The sequence below is a fragment of the Typopeltis vanoorti genome, chromosome 21, assembly GCF_054136105.1.
Source record: "Typopeltis vanoorti isolate ZY-2024b chromosome 21, IOZ_Tvanoo_1.0, whole genome shotgun sequence".
Lineage (NCBI taxonomy): Eukaryota > Metazoa > Arthropoda > Arachnida > Uropygi > Thelyphonidae > Typopeltis > Typopeltis vanoorti.
Window position 1 is genome coordinate 102433029 of NC_143569.1, and position 22655 is coordinate 102455683.

The following is a 22655-nucleotide window of genomic DNA, read 5'->3' on the forward strand; positions in this document are numbered from 1 at the left end:
GACCCTGTCTGCGTATGGCGGATACAGTGTTCCACATTCCCTGCACGACATACGGCAACCAACCACGCTGACAGCTATCGTCGCTGGGGCACCAGCAGAGCTGCACGTCAGCGGTGATCCGCTGCATTTCCCGCTAAAAGCTATCGTCGTTACAACCGTTGTCTGTGTATGGCGGTTACGGTGTTCGGCTGCATTTTCCCGCCAGCGGCATCCAGCTAAAGTTATGGAGACATGATGTGTAGCGATAGCAATCATAAATAGTTCTCATTTGTGCGTAGTTTACTTCATATACCTACGTACGTTACAGTTCCTCTGGTAACTGGATATCATTCAGAATTCTCGTCCTCTACAGATAGTGCGTGACAATGACGTCTCAACCCCCTTCCGGTGACGTCATTTCCGGTTGCGAAGCGATACGAGGTGCCTGTTCACGCGTCGGTGCGGTCACCCGTTGACTTCCATTTATCTGGAAAGAGTTCCTAACAATTTATCAAAGTATTCAAAAAATAAGGAAATTCCAAATTTGCTGTGCGTACAGAACATTCAGTAAACGCATACCAAAGGTAAGATATTGTCTGTGATGAGTTTGGATAAATTGATGCGGAGTAATCCAAAGGAAATTATACCCGAGTATCGTGAGGAATAAACACCAGTATAGTTACTAATTTATATGAAGAGCCAAAGGCAAGCGGATCTGCATATGGTGTTTATAGGCCTGGAAAAGGCATATATGACAAAGTGGCCAAGCAGGAGGTATGGAGGTGTATGAGGAAGAAGGGGTGTCGGAGAAGTACGTGAGGTTGGTGAAGGAGATGTATGAGGAAACAGAAACTTAGGTCAGGTCTAGTGTCGGCATGACAGAAGGGTTCCCCATTGTCGTAGGACTACACCAAGGGTCAGCTCTGAGCCCCTATCTCTTTGACCTGGTCATGGATGTACTAGTGGAGGATGTCAAGGAGGAGGCACCATGGAGCATGCTGTTTGCCGACATTGTTCTATGCAAATCATCCCGAGAGAAGCTTGAAAATACCCTAGAAGAGTGGAGAAAGGCATTGGAGGAGAGAGGCATGAGAATTAACCAGGTGAAGACTGAATATATGTCAACAGGGAGTGACAAGGATATGGCCATACGACTCCAGGGTGAAAGGCTAATTTCAGGGAAGAAATTCAAGTACCTTGGGTCGGTTGTCGAGAGGAATGGTGACTTGGATGAGGAAATACAGCACCAAATAACATGCAGTTGGATGAATTGGAGGAAGATGGGGGGGGGGGGGTCCTGCGCGACAAGAGAGCCAGTTATAAGAGAAAAGGAAAGTTGTATAAGATGGTGGTGAGGCTGGCGATGCTCCATAGTGCACAGACATGGCCTATAACCAAGGCACAGGAGAGGAAGATGGAGGTAGCGGAGATGCAGATGTTGAGATGGACGAGTGGTGTGACAAAGGACAGGATAAGGAATGACTACATCAGAGGGACAGTTAGGGTGGGACCAATTGGCTGAGGTAGTTTGGACATGTGGAGAGGAAGGGTGAGGAGTATGTTGGTAAATGAGTGGAGTATATGGAGTTGGAGGGAAGGAAGAAAAGAGGCAGGCCCAAGCTCAGGTGGAGGGATAAGGTGACAGGATCTTAGGGAGAAAGGATGGAGTCCGAAGGATGCCCTGGACCGGAGAACTTGGAAGAGGAAGGTTAAAGATTGGTGCGCTGATCCCATTTAACATGGGATAAGGCGTTGACAAACGACAATTCGCTTCAACAAAATAAAACAATCAGACGAGAATGGGTATTCACGAGGGGTTCGATTGTTGATAATACACATGCACCACTGAAGCCTTTGCAAGCTGCGCTGCCAGTGGCTCGACAACAAACATGCCTCTAGACGAAAATTGCCAGCGATCCTGTGTTGGTGTCCAAATTTCTCCACGAACCACCAAAATTTTCCCGCTGACCACAGATTGGCGACCTTTGATCTAAAGCATGCCGTGGCACAGTGCCGTAACGAGTGCGTGGCAAAAGAGGCGCCCACCACGGGCGAAAAATGTAAAAAATAAAAAAGTAGATATAAAAGTCCCCTATTTTATATTGTATTTTTAAATTTTGGCAATACGACGCTTTACAAATGCGTCATATTGCTGTGACACACCGCAACTCATTTTGATCGGGTTAATAGCAAGTATTTAACATATTGCATTTAGTAAAATTTAACTTGTTACATTTAAATTTTTCAAAATTTTTTGGTTAGAGGGAGCGCAAGTTAGAAACTTGCCACAGGCTTTTCATACCCTCGTTACTGTACTGCCCTGGCATTTTAAAAAAATACAGCATTCTTATCAGCACTACAATTTCCCAAACCTGTTAATACTATCAGCTGTTGGAAAGACTAAAAGTTCAATCACAATTTATCCTCTGTTCTGTTGCCACCATCTTGGCAAATTTTATAAAGTTAGTGTATTAGCAATGAAAAAAAGTGAGCTTCATGTTACTAGTGAAGGACCAGTATGGAAAACATAAATCTTGTAAACTATGACTTCTCTTCACTGTGAAAGAAGTCAAACTCTTCTGTTATCAGCAAGATTATGCACAGAGGGCTGTATGCAATCATTGTTGGTGGGAAAAAACCTGTAATTAGGTTTTACCTCCACTCGCACATTAAAATGTGACTTTGTCTACATGGGATGAGTACAACAGCAAGTTAGAGTAGTGATTTTCTATTCTTATGTATTTTCACTGACAAGACTATTAAAACAAATCAAATAGAGTAAACAGAAATCAATTTTATGTACTTGAACATAAAGTTGATTTGTGTAATATTAGTGGTGGTTGTGGTGGTGGGGGACAGAGACAACAGGAAAGCAATGCTTGTAACATATGTTGAATGTGTATTACAGGAACAAACTGCAAGAATATCTGCTGCTAATAATTGGAATACTGTTTAACAGTAAAAGTTGGAAAAGAGTTGAAATACCCTACAGCTTTATAATAAAATAATTTTTTGTATAAACTGGAAATTACATATGTTCTTCAGAACTGTGTTGAGTATTTATTACATAGAACTAATGCTTTCACAATAATAGAGGATCCTACATATTAGTTACAAAATGTCACATTAACAAGAAAAATTATAAAGTTACTCAAGTATAATAAAAAATTTACACCCAAAGCAGCTTCGCTGTTAGGCCCCCCCCGCAACACGCCGTGGCGTCTACAGATGTCCAGCTAAATCTGGATATGATTCTATAACACTGGTTGAATAACATGGATAAGAAGTCTAATTTAGTCTCTCTATTTCATCGATCTTGGCCAGTAGGGAGGTTAATACTATACTAAGAGAGGAGATTTAAATAAAACCCAGGAAGAAATCTGCCACTTAGACTTACACTACCTGATCAAAAATAACTAGGACATCCCCTTTATAGTAATGGATATGGCTATGTACATCATAATCATGGCTCATACAAGTATAAAAAGGAAGCACAGTCTTGCAATATTCATAGTCAAATATTACCAGCATTAATAATAAAATGGGCTGTATGCTAAAGAGCTCAGTTACTTTTGATCGGCACTATTACGGGATACCACCTTTGCAGCAACTCAATTCACAAATTTCTGCCCTGCTGTAATTGCCCTGATCAACTGGCAAGTAATAAAATTTTTTTTTTAAAAATGCCTGTCCTTGGTTGAAAAACCATTTAAAACAATTTCTAAATTTGCATGCAAGTGCCAGCATCACATCTGTGCATCTAGAGCTGAAGAACCCTGATTTCCATGGTCAGATAACTGCAAACAAGCCTAAGATCAGTGAAGTGGTGTAAAGCTTGCAGCCATTGGACTCTGGAGCAGTGGAACCATGGTCTAGAGTCCAATGGCTGGACTGCAAGCTTTACATCTAGAATAATGAATCATGCTTCACCATCTAGCATGGGGAATAAACAGTGGAACCTATAATGACATTCTAGAAAATTCTGCATTTGCAAGTTGATAACAACCATTTGGTGAAGGCCCTTTCCTTCATCAACACCAGAATGCTCCCATCCCCAAAGCAAGGTCTGCAAGAATGGTTCAATGAAATGGGCTGAAGAACCTGATCTCAAACCCTGAACATCTGTGAGATGAATTAGAACACTGACTGCAAACCAGGATGAATTGTCTGATATCAGTGACTACGCTCTTGTGAACCAAAATAGCGGAAGCCATTCCTAGAAGACTGTAGGTGTTATAGCAACAAAGGGCGCACCAATATACGAATGGCTTTAAAGAGTGAAAGTGAATGGGCAGGAATTTAGATATTTTTGATCAGACAGTGTATTACAACTCCTTTCAGAGTAGGATATTTTGGCAACTACTAAAAACTAATATTAATTATTAATAAGATATGTTTTAATATCTTAAAACTTAGTCAAATTGAAAAAAGTAAAAATGACTTGGATACACCTTCACATGCCTCGGTGCCTGAAATGTTTTCTCCATTATTGATTGGTTACTTTGAATGTAGTTTGTATGTATGAATGGCTGAGTAGATATACTCACTTTTGAACCAACAACCTGAAAGTTAAATCCTATTATGGACTTAGACGTTTGTGAAAATCTTTATAAAATAAAAAACAATTTATCATCCAATGCAAGTTTACCACCTTGCTTATTACAGGTATGAGGCTAAAAAAAGTATGTTTTTTCTAGTGCAGAATATCAGCCGCATCTTGTATGAGGGATTTGCATAAAATAAAAGTTTGCAGTAATGAAAAGGTTGATACAGTGCATCACTTTTCTACAGAGAAAAGTTGAAAGACTGATGAATAAGCAACCTCCTGTCCACTGTAGCAATTTTACCCATGTCTTTCAGAATGACAACGTTCCATTGTTATGCTGCAACATGATTTGAAGAAATGTGGAATGTGATGTCAGGATTGTTGACATCAAAAAATCCTAACGACTAACTAAAATAACACTTTTGGAAAAACTGGAACATCTTTCGGCCAAACTAGTGTGTCAGTCATTGTTATTTGTGCTAATGATCATGCTAAAAAGAGAATTCTGATAATACAAATAAGATCTGTATTATAAAATTTGTGGATAGTATGCCTCAAAGAATGTGAAATGCAGATCCTAAGGAGGCCACATGCTATTGAGTTGTTGTTTGGGATTATGGCGAAGCAACCAAGGCAGGACAGCTATTGAGAATGTATTACTTGCCTGAAATTACATGAAGTGGATTAGAGACGATCTTTAATACCATGTGTAGGGAGTAGCTCAAACTGGTGAAGTTTTATGGCAAACAGGGACACATTAGGTATAGAGTACTTTTAGTAGCCCATCGAATGCAATAATTCATTATGATCAAATTACTATCCCTTTTAGAGGATAGGATTCCAAAGGTCACATTAGTTGCATATAAGAATTTAAGAGATATTAGAGGGACAACAAAGGCAGAGATAAGAGTTAGCATTATGAAAAGATGTCAGGGAGAGCAACAGAGCCTTGCAAGCTATAAGAAGGCAAATTAACATATACATAGTGCAATCCATAACTTTTAGGATTTGTTAGATGTACAGTACTAGAGAAATCTATAGGCAAATACACTAACACTAAATAATGTCTACATCTCAAAAAAGTGAGGTTAGTATATGTTCAGTAATGTGCAGGTTATGATGTGTAAAGTTCTTTTTCTTTATATGTCATGGATATGAAAAGAGAACAGAGAATTGTGATTAAGTTTTGTTTTAAAGTGGATCTTTCTGCTACAGAAATCCAAGAAATGGTACAAAAAGGCATATAAAATGAGGCTCTGAACCGATCTAACGTCTTCCGGTAGTATTTGCAGTTTCATGACAGAAGAGAGTTGGTAGATAATGAGAGAAGTGAACACCCCACATTGACTCAAACTCAGGATAACATTGCCACTAATCTGGTGAAGAACAATTGTCGAATCACATCAGGAATGATAGAGGCTTCAAAACATCCCTGATTTTGCCATTATTACCATAGTGTCACCCTTCTTGCCTGTACTTTGTACTGCTCATGTGCCTGCTGGTCAATTTTCTCTTTGAATTCTCCCCACAAATTTTTCTTTTTTTGTAGCTCCAGCTTAATGTTGGTAATCATTCACTTAACTCCCACTTGATTTATTCTCTTGACTCTAGGTATGTAATCTGCTATTACTTCCCTCTAACACTCCTTTACAAGTTTCCATGCATTATCAACATCTAGCCCTTGCAGTTTATCATGTCATGCCATGATACTGCTCCAAGCAATCTCCTAAGTTTGTCATACTTAGCAGCTCTGTAATTCCACACATACCACATCTTGACTGAAACTTCTGCACATTTAGCCATCTCCTAGGTCAAGACCATATGATCACTTTTACCAATTGGTGGGGATCATAACAGAAGCATTCACATTGCGACTCTGTCCGCTTGTTTACAAGCCATGAATTCTGCTGCCACCATTCTACAGTACAGTCTTCTATAGTTTTATAGTGCTACTAGCATACTCTTCATCGGAGACAAAATGACTAAAACTCAATGGCCTTATGGAACCAACCTTGACAATCATCTCACACAATATAGAGGGTCTTTCCTCTGTAAAAGATCTTATTGTGAAAATGTGTGCATTTTATATCTATAAGAGACACATTAAGGACCTCAACAATCCAGACCCAAAATTGATGGTATGAAGTTCATAAAAGAAATACCACATGAAAAATATGGAAGTGTTATTTTTACTCAGCAGGAGTTCCAGGTTACAGGATAGTATGCCTAACCACAAGCTAAAACAACATAGAAAACCTTGGAATAGATCTGGTAACATCAGTCTTCTCAGTATATAAACTGCCTAGTATAATCTTTGTTTTTGAAATGTCCCAGTATTTGACGCAAAAGCAAACCTGATATTATTATAGGTGATTTCATTAGAACCACAAGCTAAAACAACATAGAAAACCTTGGAATAGATCTGGTAACATCAGTGTCTTCTCAGTATATAAACTGCCTAGTATAATCTTTGTTTTTGAAATGTCCCAGTATTTGATGCAAAAGCAAACCTGATATTATTATAGGTGACTTAAATAGTCATAGCACATCGGATTATAGTGAAACAAATCAGGACGAGAGTTAGTGAAAAAGTGGGCTGAAAATAATCAAAGGAGTCTTATCCTAAACAGCCATCATCATCATTTAACAGTGGAAGATGGAAAAGAGGATATAACCCAGATCTTGGATTTGTTTGTAATAGAATAGCTAATCTGAGCAATAAACAGGTACTTGCACCAATCCCAAGTTCACAACATAGACCAATAATACTGCAAATCTTCTTACCAGTCCGACTATGGAGATCCCACTTAGACAACACTTTAATTTTAAAAAAGCTAACTGGGAACAGTTCAAGAGAATTAGACAAACTTGTCCAACATTTTACCTAGACCAGAAAATTATGGAAAGTTCACCAAAGCTATTAGATGGTCTGCTACCAGACACATCCCAAGAGGTTGTAGAATGTGTTATATCTCAGGTTTTACAGAACATAACGTGGAAATATATGAAAGATATCTGAAAAAAGAAGTCAACAATGGGCAGAGAAAATTAAAAGCTTAGATATGAAACACAATAGCAGGATAGCTACTCTTACTCAAAAATTATCTGGTGACCCCATAACAGCAGCAACTCAAGTTAATATAAATGCAAACCAAATTGAAGCTCAGTTTTCTCTGAATGGTAAACCGAGTACCAAAGCAAAAATACCTAAAGATTACATTAAAAATGTGAGGAATTCAGAAAATAATCTCTTCGAAGCACCATTTACTAAAGAGGACCTACAAAATGTCCTAAAATTCTTGCAACCAAGAAAAGCTGGTATAGATGATATTAGAAATGAGACCCTAAGGAATCTGGGAGAAAAGGCAATAGGGTGGTTGTTAGAATTTTTCAACTTTTGTTGGAAATTTGCTAAAATACTCAACATATGAAGGCAAATTAAAGTAATACCTATCCTGAAACGGGCAAACCTGCTGAAGATCCAAAGAGCTACAGGCCTATAGCTCTCCTATGCTCAATGCTGAAGCTATATGAGAGGTTAATTTTGAACAGATTAAGTCTGAAAATTGCAAAAGATTATCACATGTCAAAATTATTGACAAGGTTCTTAATGAAACATGTTGGCACATTACCAGTTGCCTTAAACTTACAAAAATTGACCATCTATACTCACTATCTAGTATTGCACCTCCTAGCATCAGAAGGACAACACAGAGTAGATATGCACAGAAACAACAATTAAATGATGAATGGCATCCTTTGTATAGACATGTTGCAGTACACAGGAGACTAAGATCAAGGGAAAGTTTTACTCACTCAGTGGAACTGTTGGTTCCACTGAGTGAGTAAAAGCTACAAGTTCAACAATATGGCAAGAACAATCTCCAGAGGCTCTGAACTTAAACAAATTTCTGCCTTCTGGTTTACATCTAGACATGGACAGATCAAAGTAGAATACGGTCACAGATGGGGGCTACACAGATAATGATAGCTGCTCATGTGGTGAAAAAACACAAACCATGGAACATCTACTGTAATGCTGCCTAATAAATATTAATAACATATGTATCTGAGAAGATTTAATGCAGTGTAATGAAACAGCTTTAAAGTATATTAGTATATTAGTCACTGGATGAGTGAAATTAGACATTTTATGTTTTTTGCGTAATATTTTATGCAAGTAGCACTTTTATGTTACTCTTTATTTTAATGTATGCTTTTAATAATTTACATACATGCTCATACGTTTTCTGTAGTTCGCACATCAAATAAATAAACCAATTGGTGGCAATGTAGTCATCCTGGTCATTGAGGATTTAAAGAGTTTCAAGTCGTGTGAGTGATAACATTGTCGGAAGTGAGAATCTAGATAACAGCGTTATTCGAGGTATGAATGAGGATATTTGCGAAGTAGTACCTGATAGCTGTGAGGGCGGTGTTGTAAGAGAGAATGAAGTTAAGCATACAGAACAATTGAATGAATCATCGGAAAATAAAAATAATGACACTGACGCAATGAGTGAAATAGCTCTAAATAGCGATAGATGGAGTAAACCAGCAACTGGAACATTGGCAAAAATCTTTAACAAGCATACCAACTAATAATCGACAAAAGTATGATAGTGAGTGTAAACAAAATGAAAGAGCGTGTGTTGTATGGAGATTCCCTAGTAAGAGGCGTGTTAGTTGAGAGTTTAACAAAATCGTATCAACCTGGTGCGACCGTAAAGAATGTAAGCAAGTCAATTAGAATGCGAAAACATCGGGTGAAGGAACTGATAGTGGTAGCAGGTACAAATGATTTGAAAGGAAACAAAAAGGCTATGAGTGAGGATGTGATGAAACTGCTTGAGGTAGCAAAAGAAAAGAGTGAGAGAGTTAGGATGGTGAGTCTGTTGCCATGGCATGACAGTGAAGAGTATAGAAGGAGGGCCATAATTGCTAATGACTTTATGCGTGAATTATGTCTGAGTGGTGTGGAATTTGTGGATGTGTGGAACGAGTTCGATAGGTGAAAGGATTTATATAAAATGGATGGATTACATTTGAATGGATTTGGTGTGCGGAGACTTGAAAAGGTGTTGTCGAATGTGGTGGAAGTGAATGCACAGAACCAGGGAAACTAGAGTTATTAAGGGGTGGGGGAGAGTAGATATGCAGATTTTAGGGAGACAGTTGAGTGCGTGAATGTCTGTAATATGCCCAAGCGAGTAGGAAAGACGACAAATCAGAATGGGATAGTTAGTGTAAGGCATCAAAATAGAGATGAGACAAATCGGCTTCTTCAAGTTCATGTATACAAATGCCAGAAGTATCAGGAACAAGAAGGAAGAATTTTTGGCCTTGGTAGGCACTTCCAAACCACAGGTTATTGGCATTAGTCAAACATGGCTGACAGAAGATGACACAGCTAGCAGGATTGAATGTGAGGAGGATGGTGTGTTCAGGAGAGACAGGGAGAATAAAATGGGGGGGAGGTGTGTTATTGATGATAGCAGATGAGCTACAGCCAAGGAGAATTGAAGTGTAACTGCAGGATAGAGATAAGAGCACATTTGAGGCTATTTGGTGTGAGATTGAAACAAGCAGAACAAAATATACAGTTGGGTGCTGCTATAGACCAGGTGATGGAATAGAAGGTGGAGATAGTATGCATAATCAAATAGAAGAAATGAGTGGAAGGAGGGTAATTATTATTGGAGATTTCAACTATGGTAACATTGATTGGAAGGAAGAGAGGACAAATGGAAGGAAGGAATTGGATGACAAGCTTAGGAGATTGATTGGTACAGTGATATAGCATGTAAAACTGCAAGGGCTAGAAGTTGACAGTGCATGGGAGGCGGTAAGGAAGTGTTTGCATGAAGCAATGGGTGACTGTATACCTAGAGTCCAATAATAAATCAAGCAGGAGTTAAATGGATGAATAACACCATTAAGCCTGAGCTGCAAAAAAAGAAACAACTATGGAGGGAATTTCAGGAGAAAGGTGACCGGCAGAAACATGAACAGTATAAAGCCCAGGCCAGAAGGGTAACGAGTGTGGTAAGAAAAGCAAAAAAGGATTACGAAAGAACACTGGCCATGCAAGCTAAAGACAATCCTAAACATTTTTTTCGATATGTTGCAAGTAGAAGAAAATGTATATGGCAGAACAATTTTAAAGAATGCCGATGGTATGGAGATAACTGAATCAGTTGATATAGTTGAATTACTGAGCAAGCACTTTGCAAGAGTATATCATCCAGGTAGTGACATAGCAGAAATGAATGAACCAAAAGTTTATACGGGAATTGTGGTGAATGAGGTGGAGGTGAGTAGTCTATTACAAAACCTCAATGTTAATACATCTGTGGGATTGGATGGTATACCAGCTCGTGTTGTACGAGAAGCAGCTAAAGAATTGTCAGTACCTTTGACCATTCTGTTTAACCTCAGTCTCGGGTCTGGGTTAGTCCCGAGGGGGTGGAAAGAGGGGAAAATAGTTCCACTGCATAAACGAAGTTCCAAGGCTGCTGTTGTACATTACCGACCGATTAGCATATCAGGAATTGTTGTCAAGGTCTTGGAGAAACTAGTCAAGAGAAGAATACAGGATACTGTATGGGATGCAACATAGTTTTGTGAAAGGTAGATCATGACTCAGTAATTTGCTCACATTTTATAACACAGTAACGACTGAACTGGATAAAGGTAATGGGTTTTCAGTGATTCTACTGGACCTTGCCAAGGCCTTTGATAGGATACCACACGGAACTCTAATCAGTAAACTGGAGCAGATGGGGATGAATATAGGGTTGGTGAGATGGATAGGAGGATGGTTGATGGAGAGATACCAGAGAGTGGTTTATTCAGGAGTGGAGTCCAAAAGACGGCTTGTGACTAGTGACGTGCCGCAGGGCTCTGTTCTTGGACCACTACTTTTCAATTTGTTCATTAATGATATAGGCAAGAATCTGAAAGGAAGTGTTCACTTGTTTGCTGATGATGCAAAGTTGGGTAGAGCAATTGTGAGTGCACAGTATGTCAAAATTTTGCAGGATGATTTGGATAGTTTGGAGGTTGAGAGGATCCAGAGACGAGTGACCAAGATGGTGGCAGGTCTGTGGAATGAACCTTATGAGAACAGATTGAAGATTTGTGGGTTGCAAAAATTGGTTGATAGGTGGAAAAGGGGTGATGATATGATTGAGCCATTCAAATTACTGAAGGGTTTCTATAAGATTAATCCAGAAGATATATTTGAGAATAGGGCTGGTGGTCGGAGGACTAGGGGCCATACATGGAAGCTGGGCAAAAATGTGGTTAAGAGGGGGTGTTAGAGCTAGGTTCTTTACTGAGAGTGGTAAATGAGTGGAATAAGGAGCCAGAGTCTGTTGTGGGTGCTATGACCGTGATTTAGTTTAAGGTGAGGTATGATAGATACTGTGTGAAAGACGAATAGTTGTTCTTGACAGGATGTTAGGACCTCCCTCAATGAGTCTGTCGACGCCTCGGAGTTGCCCGTAATAATAATAATAATAGACAGTTTCTCTGATTCAATTACTAGGTTTAGTAATTGCATCTCAAACACCTACTACATCCCATTACATTGCCTCAGGTAATTATTCCTTAATAACTGCATAAATGACATGACATGCTAATATCGGAATTTAGATTCGATACGATCTTTCTCACGTTTAGTCAGCATTACACTATTCAAAAAATTCTTCAGACTTCAGATTAATATTGAAAGAATTAATTGCGTTAAAAATTTAGTTTGATATTTCTTCAGCTTCATAATCATTGTCACTGGACAATGATTATGAAGCTGTGTTGGACAACATTTTATCCAACACTAGTGAAGGAGCGCACATTTAAATTGTATCTCTTCATAAATCCAAAAACCCAAGATGGGTAGGCCTTGAAATCCTTTATATTATCGTTTTGCACAATTTTTTTTTGATTCATACAACACACGAACAGTTGATAATCTCATACCTTTAGCGCTTTCACTAACAACCCAATCAAAGTTTTTTTTGATTGGGTTGTTGATAGCACGTTTCCTCGTATGTAAACATTTCAGGACTGTTTCGGCCTTTTACCATTCATGAACAATACTTTCTCCGACACTGAACAATCTACCAACTTCGCGATTCAATTTTTCCTTTGCTATTTCTACCATTTCAAGCTTGAACTGCGTTGTGTAGGATTTTCTCCAAGAAGTACTTCTGTCTTCCATGGGTAATTCAGATCTAATAACAAAATATAAACAAACAATGATTTACTTTATGAAATATTTTAAAACAGGATATACGGAATAATCATCCACTGCTACTAGCAACGCACGTGCTTTTACAGAATTCCTCTGTCTGTACTTCCTAACTCTACCGGTAGTTGGCACATGTGTGTTATCTATACATCAAAAGAAGCGGTGAAAATGTTGAGGGTGCGCGTTATCTAAGGAAAAATACGGTAATTAATGGTGCAGACTTTTCAAGAATGATATGTTGTCATGAATGCAACATGTAAGTGGTAGAATGTGGAGAGACTGAACAGGATATGTTGAAAGTGTGATGTTCTGTTCAATTATGAGTTATTAGTAAATGCAAAACTTGTGGATGGAATGAAAGAGTGCACAATGTTTTTATTATTACTATTACTATTATTACTGGCAACTCCAGGGAGTCATTAGACTCATCGAGGGAGGCCCCAAATCATATTCATCACAACTATTCAACATTCATACAGTATCTATCATACCTCGCCTTAAATTCATTCACTGTCACAGCATCCACCACAGACTCAGGGAGCGCATTCCACTCATTTACTACTCTAAAAGTAAAGAACCCAGCTCTAACACCTTTACTAACCACACTTTTGCCCAGTTTCCATGGATGTCCCCTAGTCCTCCCACAACCAGCCCTGTTCTCAAAAATATCTTCTGAATTAATTTTATAGAAACCCTTCAGTAATTTGAATGTCTCAATCATATCTCCCCTCCTCCACATATCAACCAATTTTTGCAACCCACAAATCCTCAACCTGTTCTCATACGGTTAATTCCACAGACCTGCTATCATTTTGGTCACTCGCCTCTGGATCCTCTCCACCTCCTCCCCATCAAGAAGAAACCTAGGTGACCAAATCTGAGCACAGTAGTCGAGATGGGGTCTTATCAAGGCTCGATACAGAGGAACAATAACCTGCTTGTCAAAGTATTCTTCAGCAACCAAGTGATTTGATGAGCTGATTTGGCAACTTTTGCAATGTATCCGCTAAATTTCAATTCCTTATCCACCAACACTCCTAAATCTCGTGCCTCATCAATTCCCTGGAGCATGGTTCCACCAATGCAGTAAACTGCCGCCAATCTTTACACCCCAAAATGCATAACAATACATTTTGCCACATTAAATTGACACTCCTTCTCCTTAGCCCAGACCTACAATCTATCCAAATCATCCTGCAAAATTTTGACGTCATCTGTATTTTCTATTGCCTTACCCAACTTCGCATAATCTGCAAACAAATGAACTGTTCCTCTCAGATCCTTTCCTATATCATTTATGAACAAATTAAACAGCAGTGGTCCAAGAACAGATCCTTGTGGCACAGCACTAGTCATAGGCCGTCTTGTGGACTCTACTCCTGAGTAAACCACTCTCTGATATCTCTCCATCAACCACCCTCCTATCCATCTCACCAACCCTATGTCCATTCCCATATGCTGCAATTTACTGATTAGAATTCCATGTAGTATCCTGTCAAAGGCCTAAGCAAGGTCCAGTAGAATCACTGTAAACCCATTACCCTTATCCAGTTCAGCCGTCACTGTGTTATAATACATGAGCAACTTACTGAGGCATGACCTACCCTTCACAAAACCATGCTGTCCCCGATACAGTATCTCATTTTCTTCTCTCCAATCATGTATTTGCCTCTTGACTATTTTCTCTAAGACCTTGATAATGATTCCTGTTATGCTGATTGACCGGTAATTTTCAACAGCTGCCTTGGAACCACCTTTGTGCAGTGGAACTATTTTCCCCTCTTTCCACCACCTTGGGACTGAGCCAGTCCTGAGGCTCAAATTAAACAAAATGGTCAAAGGCACTGACAATTCTTTGGCTGCTTCACGTACGAGCTGGTATACCATTCAATCCCACAGATGTATTGACATTCATGTCCTGTAATAGACTAGTTACCTCTACTTCATTCATCACAATTCCAGTATAAGCTGTTTGTTCTTCCATTCCTGCAACGTCACCACCTGGATGATATACTCTTGCAAAGTGCTCACTCAGTAATTCCACAATATCGACTGATTCGGTTACCTCCCTAGCCTCAGCATTTTTTAATATCATTCTACCATGAGCATTTTTCCTTTTACTTGCAACATATTGAAAAAACTGTTTGGGATTCTCTTTAGCCTGCGTGGCCAATTTCCTTTCGTAATCTGCTTTTGCTTTTCTTACCACCCTTGTTACCATCCTGGACTGAGCTTTATACTGTTCATGCGCCTGATGATCACCCTTCTCCTTAAATTCCCTCCACAATTGTTTCATTCTTTGCAGCTCAAGCTTAATAGTGTTATTTATCCATTTAACCCCTACTTGATTTATTATTCGGACTCTTGGTATACAGTCAACCATTGTCTCCTGCAAAAAGTTCTTAACCACCTCCGATGCACTATCAACATCCAGCCCTTGCAGTTTTATATGACATGGCATTGAGCCAAGCACACACCTAAGCTTGTCATACTTACCAGCCCGATAATTCCACATATACCCTGTCTTAATTGTAGATTCCACTCCTTTAGCCATCTCCCAAGTCAAGACCCTATGATCGCTCTCACCAATTGGTGGCAACGTAGTCATATTCATTACAGCCAAATTCTCAGATGCAATTACTAGGTCAAGCACTCACTGACCCCTAGTATTTTCCATTACATGCTGTCGCAGATTGTTATCCCTTAATAACTTCATAAAATCCAATTGCTTCCTCCCATTTGTCCTCTCCTCCTTCCAATCAATGTTACCATAGTTGAAATCTCCCATAATAATTACCCTCCTTCCACTCATTTCTTCTATTTGATTATGCATACTATCCCCACCAGCCATTCCATCACCTGGTCTATAGCAGCACCCAATTGTATATTTTGTTCTGCTAGATTCTATCTCACACCAAACAGCCTCAAATGTGCTTTTTTCCTCATCCTGCAGTTCAACTTCTATACTCCTTGGCTGAAGCTCATCAGTTATCATCAATAACACTCCTCCCCCCCCTATTCACCCAGTCACTCCTGAACACGCTATACCCGTCGCATTCAATCCCACTAGCTTTATCATCTTCTGTCAGCCATGTTTCACTAATACCGACAACCTGTGGCCTGGAAATGCCAACCATGGCCAAAAGCTCTTCCTTCTTGTTCCTAATACTCCTGGCATTAGTGTACATGAATCGCAGAAGCCCATTTGTCCCATCCCTACTTTGATGCCTTATACTAACTATGCTAATCTGATTTGTTGTCCGTCGTACTCGCTCTAGCATAATATACTCATTCATACACTTAACTTCCCCCTTAAAATCTGCATATCTACTCCTCCTCCCTCTTAATAAATCTAGATTCGCTGAGTCTGTACATCCACTTCCACATCATTCATCAGCACTCTTTCAAGTCTCCGTACACCAACTCCATTCAAATGTAACCCATCCATCTTATATAAGTTCTTTCGCCCATTGAACTCATTCCACACATCCACAAATTCCACACCACTCTCCATGCATAACCCACGCATAAAGTCATTGGCAATTATGGCTCTCCTTCTAAACACTTCGCTGTCATACCGCGGTAAGATACTCACCATCCTAACTTTCTCACTCTTCTCTTTTGCTACCTAAAACAACTCCCTCACATCCTCTATCATTTTCATTTTGTCCTCTTTCAAATCATTCGTTCCTGCCACAATTATCATCTCTTTCACCCTCTGTTTTTGCTGTCGAATAGATTCGCTGACGCCCTATATGTTCGCACCTGGCCGGTACGACTTCGTTAAACTCTCAATTATTACGCCTCTTAATAGCGAATCCCCATACAGCACACGCTCCTTCATTTTATTGACGTTTACGAACATTCTATTATTTGCCGTCACAGACTTCCGCCGGTTATTTGTCGGTACGTTCAACACACATTTTTCCATACGTTCCAGTTGTCTTTTAGCTCTGTGTATCGCACCATTCAATCGGGCAATTTCGCTACTCCCATTTATCTCACCATTTTCATTATCGATGAAATCATCCATTCTTTCTGTGTTTCTACCTTCATTTACGCTTTCAGACCTATCTCTCACTACCACGTAATTCTCTAGCATACCGCCATTTTCTACATTCTGACTATCGTTAACGATATCACTCTCGACACACGAAACACGCTTGAAATCCTCATTCTCTTTACACTTTCTACACATATTAACTCCACTATCACTTTCTAACCAGACTCCCACCGCTCTTCGCAAGGCATACATCTCACATACAGCACATTGCATAAATTCGTTTACATCAAAACTCTTAAACAAACATGGCGACCTGCCCGCCATTTTTTTCTTTATCGTTGCCATGTGTACGCTATCTCTTCTTAAAAATAATAATTAAAATAACAGAAAACACGCAAAAATTGCACAGACACACCAAGAAACAAAAAGCAAACAATACTACTTAAAATTCTAGTAACATATCTAATGTTAACACAAAATACTACTAATTTTTTCAGGAGCTATCGACAAGCCGACGATCTAATCAGTGCGACACCAAGCGATCTCAATTATGGGATTTAAAATGATCTTATGAATCATGGAACAGAAGCATTTCCAAGAGCAAATGTTTGTGTAAGTCATGGAATGGAAGAGAGCCAGACTATGGAAGCAAAAGAAACAAAAGTGAGTGACACTGTGGAAATCAATGATAGACTGACAGATAGTGTAATTGCCAGCATGCAAGACTTGAAAAACGAGTTGATCAGAATGAGAAGTGAAATGAAAAATATGCATACTGAGATGAAAGATTTGGTGGATAAGAACAGATGAGTGCAAAAGGTTAGAATGCAGAAAAGCAGAGAAAAATAGGTGACGAATTGCTTGAGAATAGCAATGTATAGAGATTCCATTGGGTGTGTTTCCCTGAAAGGATAATTAGTAGGGTAATTCATGTGTTAGATAAAAGAAGCAGATGAACAAGCTAGCTAGTTGTTGGAACAAATGACTTGGTTGGACATAAAGAGCATGTAAGAATGTATATCAAGGGGGGGGATTGTTGTAGAGAGTGAAAGATAATAGTGTGGTTGGAAGGGTGATGTGATCAGATCAGATAACAGTGTGGTTATTGTCTTGCCTAAGTATAATAATGGTGAGTTAAGATGGAGAGCAGGGATCATGAATGTTGTGTTGATAGAGCTGTGTGAAGAGAAGGGAGTAGAGAAGAGAGATCTGTGAGTGGTAATGGACAAGGACTTGAAATTCAGGAGTCACACTGTACAAGTTGTAAAGTTGTCATAATGGAAATGGCAATGACAGAGCATCTTAACCAACAGAAATAAAGATTATGATTCCATTCTATAACGCTTTGATCAGGCCTCATATGGATTATTGTGCACAGATTTGGTCACCAGTTTTTTCATGGTGATATGTTAGAAAGGTCCAGAGAAGACTCACAAAGGTGGTAAGTGGTCTTTGGAATTTATAGTATGAAGACAGATGGAAGAATGTAAATTGCAGTGTTTTGGAGGAGGAGAGGGGGATATGATTGAGTGACCTATAAGTTAGTCAGATGTTGTTATCAGATTAACATGGAAGAATTTCTCATAGAATAGGAGAGAGAAGCTAGAACAAAAGGCCATCCTTGGAAACAGTATAAGGAGAATGTGAACAGAGCAGTGAGGAACGGGTACTTTATATGGAGAGTGATTGGTGAGTGGAATGCACTGCCTGAGTGTTGTGAATCAGTGAATGGACATACCGAATCAGTTTAAGGCATGTTGGATGAAAATTATGTGTAATAGTGTGTACCATGACTAGATAGAGGTTTGATGCTAATAATAATAATAATAAACTAGCTCTTTGGTTCATAATGTTGGAGAGCAATGAACTAGACCAGGGGTTCTCAACCTTTTCCAGTGGCGTACCACTATATTTAATTCAATATATTAGATGTACCAGTAAGGCAGTGGCTCACGTACCACCAGTGGTACGCGTACAATAGGTTGAGAATCCCTGAACTAGACCATGATGCGTGTGCACAGTTAGGCAATGAAAATATCATGCATGCAGTCAGCTACTAGTTGCTGCTATTGTGAAATGAACATATTTTTCCATACTAATATGGAAAGATATGGTCATTTCTTCTGATTTAATTTTTTCCCCTTAAAATCATTTAAGGAACATCTGTCAAGTTTGGCAATTTCTCCTACTCTATGTGTATAATCTAATAATTGCCTTTCTGAATCTTTGTTCATAATCATGAAGCAAAACATTGCATATATTTATATATAATGGTGTATGTATGTATGTGTGTGTGTGTGCATGCACACATACACCAGGAGGCTGGCCAAACTGACTTGCAAGCCACATGCGGCTCTTTTTGACATATGTGTGGCTTGCAGAAATATGTTGGCTGAGCTCTTTTTTGCATCACAATTAATGTCACAAGTAAATAAAAAAATTTTCAAGCTTTATAGTTATTTACCAGGTAAAAACTAAGTCCATTGGATTAAAATGCAAGTTAAATGTTCATGGTGAGTAAATATATTTAAGAATTTTAATGATAGATTTGAGTCGGGGATTAAAGAAATTTTGGATCAGTAAGGATTACAGAGGAATTGTGCTGGGGGAAATCGGTTCAAGCTGGTGCTGACAATATTAATTTTAGTGGGTGGGGCTTATGATTACACAATTGTGGTGTGTGTGGCTGTGTTGTGGGAAGTGAAATTAGTGGAGTGTTAGTGTGATACTTGGTGCTGTAGAGTTTAGTTACACTGCATGTGTTGGTGCTAATTGTTTTTTTACTGATTTTTTAGAAGTGTGTGAAAATTTTATGAAGGAAGATGGCATCAGATTGTAAGAAGCTAAAGTATGAAGATCAAAAAAGAAATTTTAACCAAGATTGGGAGGAAGATTTTGCATTCACTGCTAAAGGAGGTAAACCTTTATGTCTTATCTACAATGTATCACTCTGTCATTACAAAGTCTGTAACTTAAAATGCCACTATGAAACAAATCACAGACACTTTTTGTCTAATTATCCACATAAATCAGAATTACAGAAAAACAAGTTAACTCTGTTAAAATCACCAATAAATACACATCAGACACTGCTGACAATATTCAGTAAGGAAGATGATATAGGAGTTGCTCAGTCATGAAGTTACCTCACGTGCAAACTTTGTGCTATCACTTGGATAAAGGATTAAACCAAGAATATGATTTCTTGGCATCTTTAATTTATTGTAAAACAAAGTGGAAAAACTTTGTTATATTATATCGTGTTCTATCGATGGTCAGAGTTCACGCCACATCCACTGAGCTACGTGGTCATAATTAAACTTCCCCTATTCAGAGCTTAATACAGCTCAATCTAACAACTGGAATTATCAAATTTGATATGGAAGCTAATCAAGATATGGGAAGGATTCAGAGAAAAAAACGTTTGTTCGAATAGTCTCCACTAGGAAAAATGGCGCTGTTGTAGCCCAGAAAGCTGAAAATTTTCATAAAAAGAAGTCAAGCACATTTTTCGCTGGCATCGTAAGAGTTATAAATTAAAGGGAAGATTCAGAAATGTATTTCTATCGATGGTCGTGTTCAGTATACGCCTCACTTTACCTTATCGCTCGTTACTTGAAATTTTATTTTACCTTAACGAGTGCAAAGCATCAGCCATTCTTCGTGAGTTTAGAGCACTCTAGAACTTGAGTAAAGTTCTAGAGTCTGCAGTTAGATCGATAATTCGGAAGTTTGAAGTAACAGGATCTTTGGAAGTTCGACCTGGTAGAGGATGGAAACCAGTGCTACTACAGGTAATTGAAGAAGTTGTCACTACGATTGTTGGCTAATCACACGAAAATGTTACTGGTAGTAACAGCGCCTGTGTGGTAGCGAGAGAGTTATTACATTTTATCCATAATTATTATTAATTATTATTAATAATAATTATGGATAGATGTGATCTTGTATACCATACAAGGTATACAAGATCACATCTGTACAGCATCTGCTACACGAATATTAAGATAAGCAACTGGCATTCGAACCTGATCACATTGCAAATCAACGATGCTTGTCCTTAGAAAATTCTATAGGGAGATGAGGCGCATTTTTATATGAACAAGACTGTAAACACCTAAAATTGACGAATTTGGTCTTCCGAATCCGGGAACTCCCATCACATTCACCTAAAATTACCGTTTGATATAGCTTCACAGCACATTTTATTAGGGTTTCATTCTTTTTTGAAGACATCACTATGACAGGACTTGTAACTTTCTCGATTATCGAAAGGAAATATCGCTATATGCTGAACAGTTTCGTCATTCCGCAACTTCAGCAATGGCGATATTTGGGCAGGGCCATTTTTGCGCAAGATGAGGCACTTTCCCACATTGCACGATCAATACAGTAGCTTCTATGGCTCACTTTACAAAAGAATGATATTAGTCGTTTCTTTCCAGTTGCATGGCCATCTCTCCCCCTAATATTATCCATGCGATTTTTGGTAGCGGCGCTACCTGAAAACCAACATCTATCGTGGTGGTGTCTGAAACTTGGTAGCCTTAAAGCACAACTTATCGTGGACTGTGACGAATATTCCTTGAGACATGTTACGTTCTGCTCTTGAGAATGCTGTGTATAGGATGCAATTTCTAGTCCAAGAGAATAATCGACACATTGAACCAGGTCCTCTTTCGCATGAATGAACTAAATGTGCTCGAGATGTGCAACAGTTTTGTAACAATGCTTACGCTCCAGTAACTGTAATACCGTAATTACTGTGCTAAATTAAATTGATATTAAATGTTTTATGGTTGAGTTTTTATAAGTACAACACACATAAAGGTAATCTTTTATTTCAGTTTCGTCTGTTGTTTATTTGTCTGTCCATTTTAACGCTTTTTTTACATTGTAGCGCCATATACCCCTATCGGCGACTTTTCAAATTAAACTCCTTTTTATGATGAAATCCTTTCCCCATGTCTTGATTAGTCTCCATTACCAACTTTGGTGACTTTCCTATTGTCAGATCGAGCTACATAAGGCTCTGAATAGGGGAGGTTCAATTATGGCAACCCTATACTTAGGGACTATTAATTGGCAAGCCTTCAGTTAGCAGAGAAATTGATTGAAATGACTATCCTCATTATTGTAGAGAGGATTGATATGAGAGAAAGGGGGGAGGATCTTAAATCAATTGGAGACCTTGAGCACTTTATTTCGGAATGGACTGAATATGCGCTTGCTTCCATGTAGTCTGATATACGAGTATATCAGCTATATACGATGGTAGAGATTATACAGAACATATATGAGCTATGTAGCAAAACCTTTCGACCAAAAGAAATTTTTGTTATTTAAGGTTATTCATTTTTAATATGGTTCTTGCACAATACCACAGATCTTGCACCATAGCAGGTGATACACTGTTTCTTGTATGGCAAAAAGTGATTTACCTTGTTTATGCAGAAGTTGAAGACGAGCAATGACGATAAAGGCGAGCTTTAACTTTGAAAAATTGAAGAAGAAAACTTAAATTTAGGTGAAATAAAGCTATTAGCTTCAAACGTTTCGTCTAAGTATCTTATCACATTGATAATGAAACGCAATATAAAATTACAATTAAAGGATCGTTTCCAAAAAGCACTACTATAGAGTTAATAGGACAATACACGGTCAGTAATATTTGCAATTATTTAAAAAGAATTAGAATCAGGAATTTGTATAAAATGATGTAATAATATTTCCCATAGATGGGATATCCAAAAGCCATCAGGTCTGTATAAGTTCGGTTTCTGTAGAAAGACCTATAAATTCTCTTTATACATGCGCTTTGCGATGAACCGACTTTTATGTAAAAACTTAGTTTTCTTGAATAAAATAAAATAAAA